The sequence below is a fragment of the Sphaerodactylus townsendi genome, linkage group LG01, assembly GCF_021028975.2.
Source record: "Sphaerodactylus townsendi isolate TG3544 linkage group LG01, MPM_Stown_v2.3, whole genome shotgun sequence".
In the NCBI taxonomy this organism is placed as follows: domain Eukaryota; kingdom Metazoa; phylum Chordata; class Lepidosauria; order Squamata; family Sphaerodactylidae; genus Sphaerodactylus; species Sphaerodactylus townsendi.
This window is the reverse complement of record NC_059425.1, coordinates 108,003,677-108,015,980: the sequence shown is the minus strand read 5'-3', so window position 1 is coordinate 108,015,980 and position 12,304 is coordinate 108,003,677.

The following is a 12,304-nucleotide window of genomic DNA, read 5'->3' as shown; positions in this document are numbered from 1 at the left end:
CGCTACAGGGGTCAGTGCTATCAGTCACAAGACCAGGAGAGAGAAGGGATTTTGGGCGTCTTAATTGATAGATTCCATAGGGAATGTCAACTCAATGTATGGCAGCTGTGAAAAAAGGCAAGAGCTCTATGCTGGGGATAATCAGGGAAAGGAATTGACAATAAAACTGCGAAGATTGTCATGCCCGCCTATATAAAGCAGTGAGTGCGACCACACTTGGAGTACTGTGTTCAGTTCTGGTCACCACATCTCTCAAAAAGGATATTGAAGAGATAGAAAAAAAAGAGTGCAGAGAAAGGGGAGGTAGCGAGGGATGATTGAGGGACTGGAGCACCTTCCCTTATGAGGGAAAGGCTGCAGCGTTTGGGACTCTTTAGTTTGGAGTGGAGGCGTCTGAAGGGAGGATATGATTGAAGTCTATAAAAAAAAAATTATGCATGGGAGTAGAAAAATGTTGACTTATGAGAGAAATTTTTCTCTCTTTCTCACAATACTAGAACCAGGGGGCATTCATTGAAAATGCTGGGGGGAAGAATTAGAACTAATAAAAGGAAACACTTCTTCACGCAACGTGTGATTGGTGTTTGGAATATGCTGCCACAGGAGGTGGTGATGGCCACTAACCTGGATATGCTTTAAAAGGGGGGCTTGGACAGATTTATGGGAGGGAGAAGTCGATTTATGGCTCACCAATCTTGATCCTCTTTGATCTGAGATTGCAAATGCCTTAACAGTCCAGGTGCTCGGGAGCAACAGCCGCAGAAGGCCATTGCTTTCACATCCTACATGTGAACTCCCAAAGGCACCTGGTGGGCCACTGCGAGTAGCAGAGAGCTAGACTAGATGGACTTTGGTCTGATCCAGCTGGCTTGTTCTTATGTTCTTATGTTCTTAAACCAAACCAATGTTCCAGGTAAAATGGCTGCCACTGCCAGCTATGTAAACTGACTTATATCAATCCTCGTCCCCACCTAGTTGCCCTTATTTCTGTATATTTTGCCCTGGTGAGAAACTCATATTCTGCTCATCCACCCACCTTCAATGCAGTTACAGTTGGAGTTGTTTACTCTCCCACATCCAATTTTCTTAATGCTTAGTAATGAGAGAGTGTATGAAGTAAAAACTGGTGGGAGGGTACTGTTTATTTGGAAGCTCTGTGGAGAGTTGTTTCTGGGTGGCAGGATTTGCTTTCTGCGTTATTTTTAGTGTTCTTCATGTCACAAGACCTTGTGGGAGTAAGGCTATTTATCATAAGGGAAACCACATTGCTATTACTCTTATGTGTGGAATTCTTATGCCCATGTTGCAAACATCTTGACACAGAATACAACATTGTAATCCTTACACTTTACTGAGTAAGCCCTTTGAATAGACCTGAGTAGGATTTTAAATAGATCTCATTAGGATTGGTCTCTAATTTGCCAAGTAGTGGCCTGTATTGAACTATGCAAATCTAAAGATATAAGATAGTTTAAGGGGGCTGGGGGGGGGGTCTGATCCTTACTTCCTTCTGCTATACCCCACTATGCCCCCTGAAATTTTGGTCCTGTAAGTCAGCAGACCCTCACAAGAAGCATAGGGAATAGCGGGAAGGCTTTGCAGTGGAGAGGATGTGGAAATTACCTTGTGAATCCTTGTACATTTTTGGAACTGTGTGGCTTGGTATCAGCCAATAACTACTCCTTTATTTCTGCATATGTCATCTCTATCCTTCAGTGGTCTGTGGATAGTTTAGCTGTACCCGTTGTGTTGCTTGAACTAATCCAAAGCGGGAGCCTTCTGGTTGCATCCTTCAAGAAGTTCTCACTCTTGAATTAAGAGATGGACACAGGGCAATTCCATGCTGCCAAATGCCTCTACACTGTTGTCCACAGGTAAACAAATATGTAAAGTTTAAATAACTATCTGGGCGAGTTAAATCTCATTCCATTCTTATTGGTCTCCACTGAAGTCAGAGTATGAAGTGTAGGGTCTGATCAGTCATACATAACCCACCCTGTCTAAGTTGGCAACTGGAAAGTGATGAGACAATACAGCAGTGTTTAAGAATTTAACTGGGGCCCCTTATAGTAACTTCAGTAAGGAAACATATAGCATTAAGTTGTCAATTACAGACAAAAGAGAATTAAAAACAATTAATATTAGGAGCAATGCCAGTATTTCACCAAAAATATATGTATTGGACATAATATTGTTTAATCCAGCAATCACTCCTAATCTAATATCTAACACAGAGAATATCACTAGTGCATTATGAAGCCCTATCCATCTCTATTAACTGACATTTAGTTTAAAAAGTGTCATTGTGGCCCAGTGGGTATAGTACTGACTTCTCCCTTCTTGCCAGAGCTGTTTGTATTCAGTTCATGCAACTGCATGTGCTTTTTCTTCTGTACACATTTTTGAAGTGATAATGCGAAGTGATCCCGTATGAAATAGTACAAAATATAAAGGTAAAGTTTTAAACAGTTGGTTGACTGAGAGCACAATTATAAGGCCAGTCTGAAACTGTTTTTGTAGCAACTGAGCCCCATGCTGGTCTTACACAAAGTTGTATTGGTAGATGTGGAGATACAGTAGTGATCATGTCACCTACACTGTGCTGATAAGGATGATAAGGACTTCGGGTTAGGAAATTCCAGGAAATTTGGAGGTAAAGACTAGAGAGGGTGGGGTTTGGGGAAGAGAGGGAACTCAGCAAGAATGTGATTTCATAGCATCCACCCTCCTTAGCAACCATTCTCTAAGTCTAGAAGGAGGTGTATTTCTGGGAGTTCACCAGGCCCCACTTAGATGGTGGCAACCCTAGTTGGTATCAGGAGCTGTGGCCATTTAGTGGAATGGTGGAAAATCACCCCCCCCACACACACACACACACACAAACACTCTGTCATACAGTGACTTCAAGACCTGATGCAAAAAATGTTGTCTGCTTGTGGCAGGGGAGGACAGCCGCCCATTGGGGGGGGGGGGGGCGAAAACTCAGCTTTTGCACCAGGCTACATTTTCCCTAGATACACCTCTGGTTGGTATACTAACTCCCCACCCTGGTATAATGCTACAGTGGCAAAAAGGCTGGCATAAGTATCAGTACCTAGCAAATTTCATGGAATGAAAAACAAAGTCTTCCACTTTGTTTCACTTTGTTGCATGTTGCACATATGTAACCATGGTGCCGCCTGAATACCAACCAAATTGCAGCCATGTACAGCTATCTGAAGAATTGTGGGGCTTTTCCCCACTTACCTTAATTCCCCCTATGCCGTGCACTGCTTTCAGCGCCACTGACATCCCTAGCAGTAGCGCCTGGGCATCCCCTGAGGAGTCATCCACAAAGCATGCAGTTTAAAAGAGCTGCCAGGGATGCCAGCAGCGCTGAGAGCACTAACAGCGGCAGCGTTGGGGCGGCTGCGCTGTCGCCGCCCCTGTCGTGGGGAGTGCCGGGGGACCCCGCACTACTTTCGGAGAGTAGCGCATGGCTTAAGGTAAGTGGGGAAAGGCCCATAGAAACCTTAACTGGAACACCATCTCTTAAATCAGGGGTCTGCAACTTGCAGCTCTCCAGATGTTCATGAACTACAATTCCCATCAGCCCCTGCCAGCATGGCCAATTGGCATGACAGGAAGAAACAGGTGACAGGAAGAAACAGTTGTGAATTTTATTTAAATATGATCTCTTGACATCAGCAATGTTGGGAGAAAAGTTACACTGATTTGGGCAGTAAATGGATAAAAGTGTTACTTCAGTGTAACACCTTTTCTATACATGAGAATGCTTAACCTGACAGTCTGCTCCAGAGATATGTATATGTGATTATTTATAGTCTCTCACTGAATGCGCCTCTCACACATTTAATTCCTCTGTGAACAAATAGTTTGCCAGCGTTAGAAAAGTGTGTTTGTAACCATTGTCACATGTCGAGTCATACCTGCTGAGAGAGATAAGGAGCAACAGCTTGTGCCCTGCTCCAGGAGCAATAGTTGTGGCTATGAGGTTTTGTTGGTTTTTTTGCAGCAAACCCCTAGATTTCTTTTTTCATGACAGATAATTTGCATATTTTGCAGCCTGGTGTGCAAAATAGTAGATTGTGTGTGCTTGTTTGTACTGTTGAATTTATATAGTTTGTACTGTTATATAGTTTGTACTGTTGAATTTATATAGTTCCCAGCTGGAGATTTATATATGAGTTGCCATGCTGACAGAATCCATCAGGAACAATGAAATCCGGGTGCTCGGCCCTATGGACGGGGCTGAATATGGCTCCCAGGATATGCTACTTGCCCTACTGGGGCAAATATATGTTTTCTCATTATGGGGATGGAATTGTGTTAGAGCAAATTACTTAATTTGTGATTCCCCGAGTCAAAACTCAACCTACAGCTGCAGAGAATGGCCTATAAGGGCCACAGCAACCTTTCTATTTTAGAAATTGCCAACAAGCAAATTGTAGAGTTAAAGGCCTTTGCTTCCAGGTCATGAACTGGTATGGGGAAGGTGCATCTTGATTAAAGTTCTGTTGGTGCATTTGTCTTATCAAAATGTTTTGGGACCACTGTATCATTCAATTTCATGTTGTATGATCTAACTTTAAAAAAAAAAGAACTCTGAGGCCAGCTCTTCTCAGAGATCTTCCACTACAATTATCGGATAAGCATGACTACTCCCCCCTCCCAGCCTCATCTAAATTTAGAGTGTAAACTTCTCAAAGCTGGGGCTTTCCTTCACTCTTACTACTCTGTAAAGCACCATTATACCAATGGCACTAAATAAATGTCTGCTTCCTGTTCCCTCCCCCTCCTCCTGGAAGAACAGACTCACAGCCAGTAACATAAAAGGACTGCTCTTAAGACTGCAAAACTTAGCACTGTTCATGATCTCCTAACCTGTGTAAATGTTCATTATAGTTAACTGGCAGATGTTAAGGAGAATTGTCTACCCAGTGATTCATGCTTTGTTTGCATATATCACAGAGGGGTAGTCGAATTTATTGTAGCAAAATAAAACAGAATAAATGTTGTTAGTCTTTAATGTACCACCAGACTTCTGTTTCATTTGTTCATTACAACCTCTCCACATGGCAAGAGGAAAAGAAATGGATCATTAAAGGCTAAAGCAATGCAATATGTTGGAAGGAGGAAATTTATGTACTACTTCTCCTGTGAGTGGTCTTAGTGATTTTGGAGTACTGAGCAACAGTCCAGAATGGACTCCCACCCCCCACCAGGGCCACATCATGACCAAATAAGGGGGAGCCCTCGAACCAGTTGACTTATAGTGCCATCAGGCCAGCTGCTGTTCAGTGCACACATACTTCTGCCTGTCTTTTCTAAGTCAGCTACCAGAGGCCTAGAGGGAGCAAGTGCACATGATGGTGAAGCCCTGATCACCTCTCCCTGTTCTTTTCATCTCTGGGGAGGGGCATGGATGATTGAGGTTATGTCCAGTTCATAGCCCAGGGCAGTTGCACCAATTCCTCCATGTCTAAGACCATCTCTGCTCTCCTGTTTGCTTTACATTACTCTTCTAAACCCTATACTAGGCCTGCCACCAACTCCTGCAGCAGCCGCAGCAAACGCATCCGCTCCCACCAGGGCCTGGTTACCCCCCCTATTCCCTCTCATCCTGCTTGCCACCCTCACCTTCCTCTTCCAGTGCCCCTGGTTGCCACCCCTCTACCTTCCCCACCAAGTGCCCCTGGTGGCCACCCCCACCTTCCTCTCCCAGTGCCCCTGCTTGCCACCCCTCCACCTTCTCCTCCCAGGGTGAAGGGAAGCATGGGGGGGGGGGGGACAGGGTAGTGGGTGGAAAACTTAGGTTTTGACCCGGGCTCCATTTTCCCTAGATATTTTTCTGAGGAACAGTGGTTGAGGTGGAGGAAAGAATGAATTGCCTGAGGCCTTTAAAATTAATGTCTGAGGTATGATTTGAAATGGGAACTGTGTTTGCGCACAGTTACCTATAAAACCACTAATCTAGCTAATCAGCATAAATTGGAAACAGGCAAAACAACCTGAGAGTTTCACACTCTCAGCCTAACCTACCACAGTATTGTTGTTGATGCAAGATAAAATGGTGATTGGGAGAACAGTGCTCTTAGCCAGGGGTGCCCACGGGCACCATAGCACCTACCAGCATGTTTTCTGGCAATAGCCAAGTTTTTTTAGGAAGTGAGTGGGGCTGTTGTTCCATAAGGCTTCTGACTGACTACTGAAGATTCAAATAGTTTAAAATGATGCTTTGGCAGCAGTTCCACCACAGCACTAGGATATATACTATATTACTGAAGTTAATCTGTAGCAATCATTTTGTTCCTGCGCTCACCATGCCAAATGCGCTCAAAGGCTCAAAAAAGCTTGTTTGACCCCTGTTCTAAGCTGCTTGAAGAGAAAATTAGGGTATAGATATCTAAATTAATTAAATAAAACACAGAAAGTATAAAGAAAATAATTGAAGGAAAGTATTAATCAAGGAAATATATTCTGATAAGCTAACTTTACTTTTTCAGCACAAGCTCAATATGTGTTCTTGGCCAAACCACTACAGTTATCTTGATATTAATTCCAAGTGCCAGAGATTATTTACATTTCGGTACCAGCGTTATCTTAAGCATCATTAGAAGGATGCATCTAAGTCCATAGACTTCAACAGACTTTTTTTTTTTTGCTGTCAAGACACATCTCATTTATGACAACTCATGGTGTAGTTTCTAAGGCAAGACTCATTTAGAGGTGGTTTGCCATTACCTGCCTCTGCATCATGACCCTGGTATTCCTTGAAGGTTTCCTATCCAAAAATTTGCCAGGTTGACCCTACTTAGCTTCTGAGATCTGATGACATCAGGCTAGTCAGCGGTCAATAAACCAGGTCAGCGGTCAATAGAATTAGAAAAGTGTTAAACATTGGCTGGTATGGCCTTGCTAGATTACTTACATCTGGAAAAACATGTAGCAAAGTTTATTTTTAATTAAGGTTTGTACCAGCTACCAGGTAACAGTAAAAAAGAACAGAAGCTCTTTGGACCTTGAATTATTTGTGTTCAAGTGACTGATAGGCTTAGGTAAAGTCAAACCTCAGTGTTCGTTGCCCTTGGAGATCGACAGTTTCGGTCTTCGCCGGTCACCCCCAGCCATTTGGTCATCCTGGAGATCGGCGGTTGCCTTGGCTTCTGAGGCGACTTTTGAATATCTCCGGTTTTCGCCACCCATCACCGGATGGATTAGCAGTGAAAACTGAGGTTCCACTGTAGTCAGCAGCGAATCTTAGATACAGCGTATCAAAGGCTCTTTTCGCACAGCAATGGTGCGGGGTGCGTCAGCGTAAAAGATGCCGACGCCCCCCCCCCCCCCCCCAGGACCATTCGCCTGGACGGTCCCAGGAAGGCGGCAGGCAGCGGTGCAGCCTTCGCACAGGCTGCGACGTCCCTGAAAGCTTACCTCGTCCCCTGGCCTCCGGCTCATCGCAGAGGCCAGTGGACACGCCCCCACGGGCTGGAGCAACGGCTCTGGAAGTTAAAAAAAGCAGGCCAGGGGGGCGTGTCCCCTGGCCTCTGTGACGAAGCCCGGAAAGCCAGTGAGGCAAGATAGCTTTGCGGAATGTAGAATGAATGCAGGGGACATAAACGTGAGAGGTGGCGCTGCTCGCGATGTCACGGCGAGTGTCCCCTGTCATACAAACAACTCCCTAAAGGGATGAAGCGTTTTTTTGCCCGTCCCTAGGGCACTGTTTTTGGCCCATGCGGAAAGGGCCTTAGATACATTTACCTTGTGTATCATGTGTAAGATGTGTTGGAGGTGAGACATAAGATGACTCATGAAGAATATTCCCACATTCCTCCAATCAGTACAATAATCTTGGGTGCTGTGTGGTTTCCGGGCTGTATGGCCGTGTTCTAGCAACATTCTCTCCTGACGTTTCGCCTGCATCTGTGGCTGGCATCTTCAGAGGATCTTCCTCTGAAGATGCAATTCCTCTGGGAATGGTCAGCAGCTTTGTCAGGAAAACTCAACTAGCAGGCTGACCATACTATCGAAACTCTTTCCAACAGCCATCGTCGACGATGAAAACCCGAAGCAATACATGAGTACCAACAATAATCAATTAGAAGTAATAAGGGTGGACAAAACGTGCAGTTTTGTGTTCATTAATCAAGAAGGATGATAGGAAAATCAGTCCAATGGGGAAGGTTACTGTCACATTATCCTTTCCCAAAAATGGAGACAGTGATCTCATCAGAACCAATTCAAGTGTGCAGGAAAGCCCATGGTACGATTCTCCCTGGACTTTACTTCTATGAACTGCATGTGGGAAATGTATTTCTCAGTTCAAAAAAATCTCCCTGCGCATGAAAAGATAGCATGCCATGGAGAAATTCAAATAAATCTTCTCCATGACAATATGTACATGAAGTTGGCTTGGTTGGTTAGTTTCTATGTTGCTGGAAGAACCAGGCTTTGAGAGTTTCCCAAATGTAATCTGAAGTGGTACTATCTCATATGGATTGTAGTGGGTGCTTTGTGTTGATAGTTATTGTTGTAAAACAGCTAGATTGGAGTCCAAAAGCATCAGGATAAAAACTGAAATAACAATTGGAGCCTTGACTCTCAAATGCTTATACCCAAAAAATCTTGTTGCTCTCTGAGGTGCTACTGCACTTGAATCCAGATGTTCTATTGCAGACCAACACAGCTACCCTCTGAAACTTATTGCTGTAAATAGCCTTGCAGATATATAAAGAAGCAAAATGTAAACATGTTAAAAATAAAAAAAAACTTTAATCACTTTTGAAGCGGCTTGTGAGGAAATGGGAAGCAAACATATGGACAGGTGGTACATTCAGGGATCAGATACAGCAATACTTGTTCATCTGGGGAGAGGGAAAGATCATTCACTGGAATCAGAAAAAAGGACACTGTTTCATAGTAAATTCTTCCACAAATTAGAGCTATCCACAAATAATTTTTGTAACAAATCCTGACAGAAATCCACCTATATATATGCAGAGGGCAATTTGCTTTAAAATCTTTTTCAATGTATTCTTTAACTACTCAGTCTGAAATGTCTATCTTGACAGAAAAATAAAAAAGCTGAAGTTATTTTATTTGAACATCAGGAAAAAAAAGTTTATTCAACTTTCTGACTCCTTCCCAAGGAGTTTAGCAAAATTTGGGGCACACCCAACATTTGTATTTTTAAAAATGTGTTTTGCAATATCTGCTGATAATGAAGAAAACTATTATTTAAAAAAAAGGGGGGGGGGGTCTCCAACTGGCTGGATCCAAGGCATTTTTGATTTGTTTTTACTGTTATCATGTCTTGTACATAAAGTCTCCCAGTCATCCCAGCCAACATTTTCTTATGAGTCAGCAGAGAACTAAAAGTCTCTCTCTCTCTCTCTCTCTCTCTCTCTTTTTGAAAGAAATTTCTAGGGCACACGTTTGTTTGACAAATGTCACAGTTAATTCAGCAAGAGTTAAGATCAGTTTTCCAAGTTCAGCCATTCATAGAATTGAGAAATTCCTGGAGATTTGTGGATGGGACAGTGAGATCAGGGACAGTTTGACAGTGGTTGGGCACTAATGACAGGAAGTAATTATACTTCTCTATTTCCCAAGCAATATTAACAGTTTAGATCCTAACCTCACCATTCCTAATTTATCTCTTTAGCAGTCGTTGTTACTTTTGCTTTTATTAGAATAAATTACCTACTATGTGGGATGCTGTATTAATTTTGCATTCTCATAGCTTCTGTTGAGAGCTTTCAAATTCATCCTCAGGTCTGATCCTACATGTCCCTTCTAGTCAGGCCCAAGAAATAACAGCACAGCACAGAAACATGGACACACTGGGCGGGCCTGTGGGCTCAATGGGAGTGGGAAATGTCTCTATAAGTTTTATTGCTCTTAGGTGAGCGTGTGTCTCTCTGAAGCCTTTTGGAAGATTGTAAAGAAAATGGCTGATTTCCTCATCATTTATTTGAATTCTCACTAGGAAATTGTCAGTCCAACCTAGTAAGGGACAAAATTCAGAACTGATTGATTCAAGTCAGACAAACTGATTGAAAAAGTGTTCGTAGCTCCAAGGGGGCACAATGCACCAGGAGTGCAGCCCTGTGGGAGCGTGGCGGGGGCAGGACGGGAATGGGAACGGGATGGGGGCAGAGGACGCACCAGTGCACGGGACTTTTCCCCATTGCTACTCCTCTGGTTCCTTGAAGGCAGAAATCTCACAAGCAACTGCTACAATCAACTAAATACTTAAAAAGGATGTCTACTGCGTTTTTTTGAACATCAGTACATTGACTAATGTTGCTAACATCCATATGAGGTTTGGAGTTCCTCTGAAATTACAACTGATCTTCAGACTACATAGATCAGTTCCCTTGGAGGAGATGGCAGATCCAGAGGGTGGAGTCTGTGGTAATTTCCACATGGTATCACATTCCTGCAGAGCCGCTTCCCCAAAGTATGCCCTCTATAGCACCACCTCTAAATCTCAAGGCAGGGTTGGGAAATCTAATCTGTCTTGGACTTTTATACTGGGAGGTTCAGTCAGTTTATAACTGTGTCACCGTCTGTATTCCTACCATATCTGCAAGGCCTCTGTTCACCAGCACAGAGGGTGGTCAATATTCCTTTAGGTGAAGATCAGCTAGTTCCTCCATTCCAAACAGTTAAGAATAGAGCTGCTTATGAAATGTAGGAAATGCTTCCTGGAATTTAGCCAAGGTACATTTTTGATCCTCTCTTGATCTTTATTTTCACTAATCCTTTTCTTTTTGTGTTCTTTCCTTTTGTTGATACGCCAAGATTCTGTCACTCTTGTTCCTCACTATCTTGTACTCACTCGGTCTCAAAAATATTTTTGTTCAGTTTAATTAAACATTTTACCTTATTTGCCAAGAGCAAATTAAGTTCCCATACAGTAAAACGAAAGTTCTCAAATAACCCAATGAAAGTTCTCAAATAACCCAAGCAATTAATAAGGATTTATTAAACCTTTTGAGATTTTATTTTGGTATACTTCAGAGCCCATTGCATCATTCTGACCAGTTTCCATTGTGCTCAGTTTCCAGCTGACCAATTATTCAGAAGCAGGTTGCCTTGAAATCAAAGGTGTCTGAAGCACAACACAATACAATTCCCATGTGCAGTATTATGGCTATTTTTTATTGGTGCTTTAGAAATATTTTGAAAATATGTATTGTCGAAGGCTTTCCGCGGCGGAATCACTTGGGTCATTAGGCTGGAATGTGGTTTCGGAGCTGTCTGTTTACAGCATTCTCTCTGGCGATTTAGCTGCACGTCTGTCGGCTGGCATCTTCAGAGGATCCTCTGAAGATGCCAGCCACAAGATGGTGCTAAACGCCAGGAGAGAATGTTGCTAGCAAATCACGCTGATACTCAGCTCCCGAAACCCTTAACACGAGCACCCATTTTGTCCCTAAATACATCGACTGAAGACAGTTAGGGGAGCAGGCCCAAGCGGATCTACTTGGAAGTAAGTCCTATGTTACTTAGTGGAGAAAGTGTTGTTAGGACAACAGCTTAAGAGATGAGAATTCATGCAGAACCTTTGGGGAGCTCCTTTAGCAGCAGTATTCTATATTGCAGCCCACCCTCAGAATATCTGGTAGGTTGTGGAAGACGGAAAGTGTTCCAACAACAGATGAATGGATAGAAAAGGTACAACAATTTTACAATGTAGACGAAATGGCACATCAGACAAGGAATTTACCCATAGATAGTTACAATAAAAATTGGGAACGATGGAGTGGGTACATTAGAGAAAATACAGGAATTTAAATTTCAGTTATAGCTTTCTAGCAAACTATTGATTTTAATACTCAATGATAGGATAATGTTTATAAATATGAGAAAATTTGTTAAAAATGATACTATAAAGACCTTTATTTACCCTTTTAGTATGCTGAGGTAACGTAATGAGAAAGATATGAAATGGCAGGATGATAAGATGAGAAATAATCTTAATTGAATATTTGGTTCTGTTTTCTAAGTTGCCTTTAGTTAAACATTAGGACTAACGAAATATATTCAAGAAATATTAATTTATATCTTGTATATTTGTCTTACTGTGTTTACATATGAATGATTAGAATGTTATATAAAAAATTCAATAAAAAAACAAATTTAAGGCTGTGTGTCTTCAGCCACCTATTTGTACTCCAGCTGCCTCTTCTCTGTGCTATGTCTGAATGTACTAACAATACAATCTCTGTGAACAGTCCTATTCAAATTTATTTAGTGAGCCTTATTCCCAGGAAAGTTCTTCGGATGATAGTGTTGA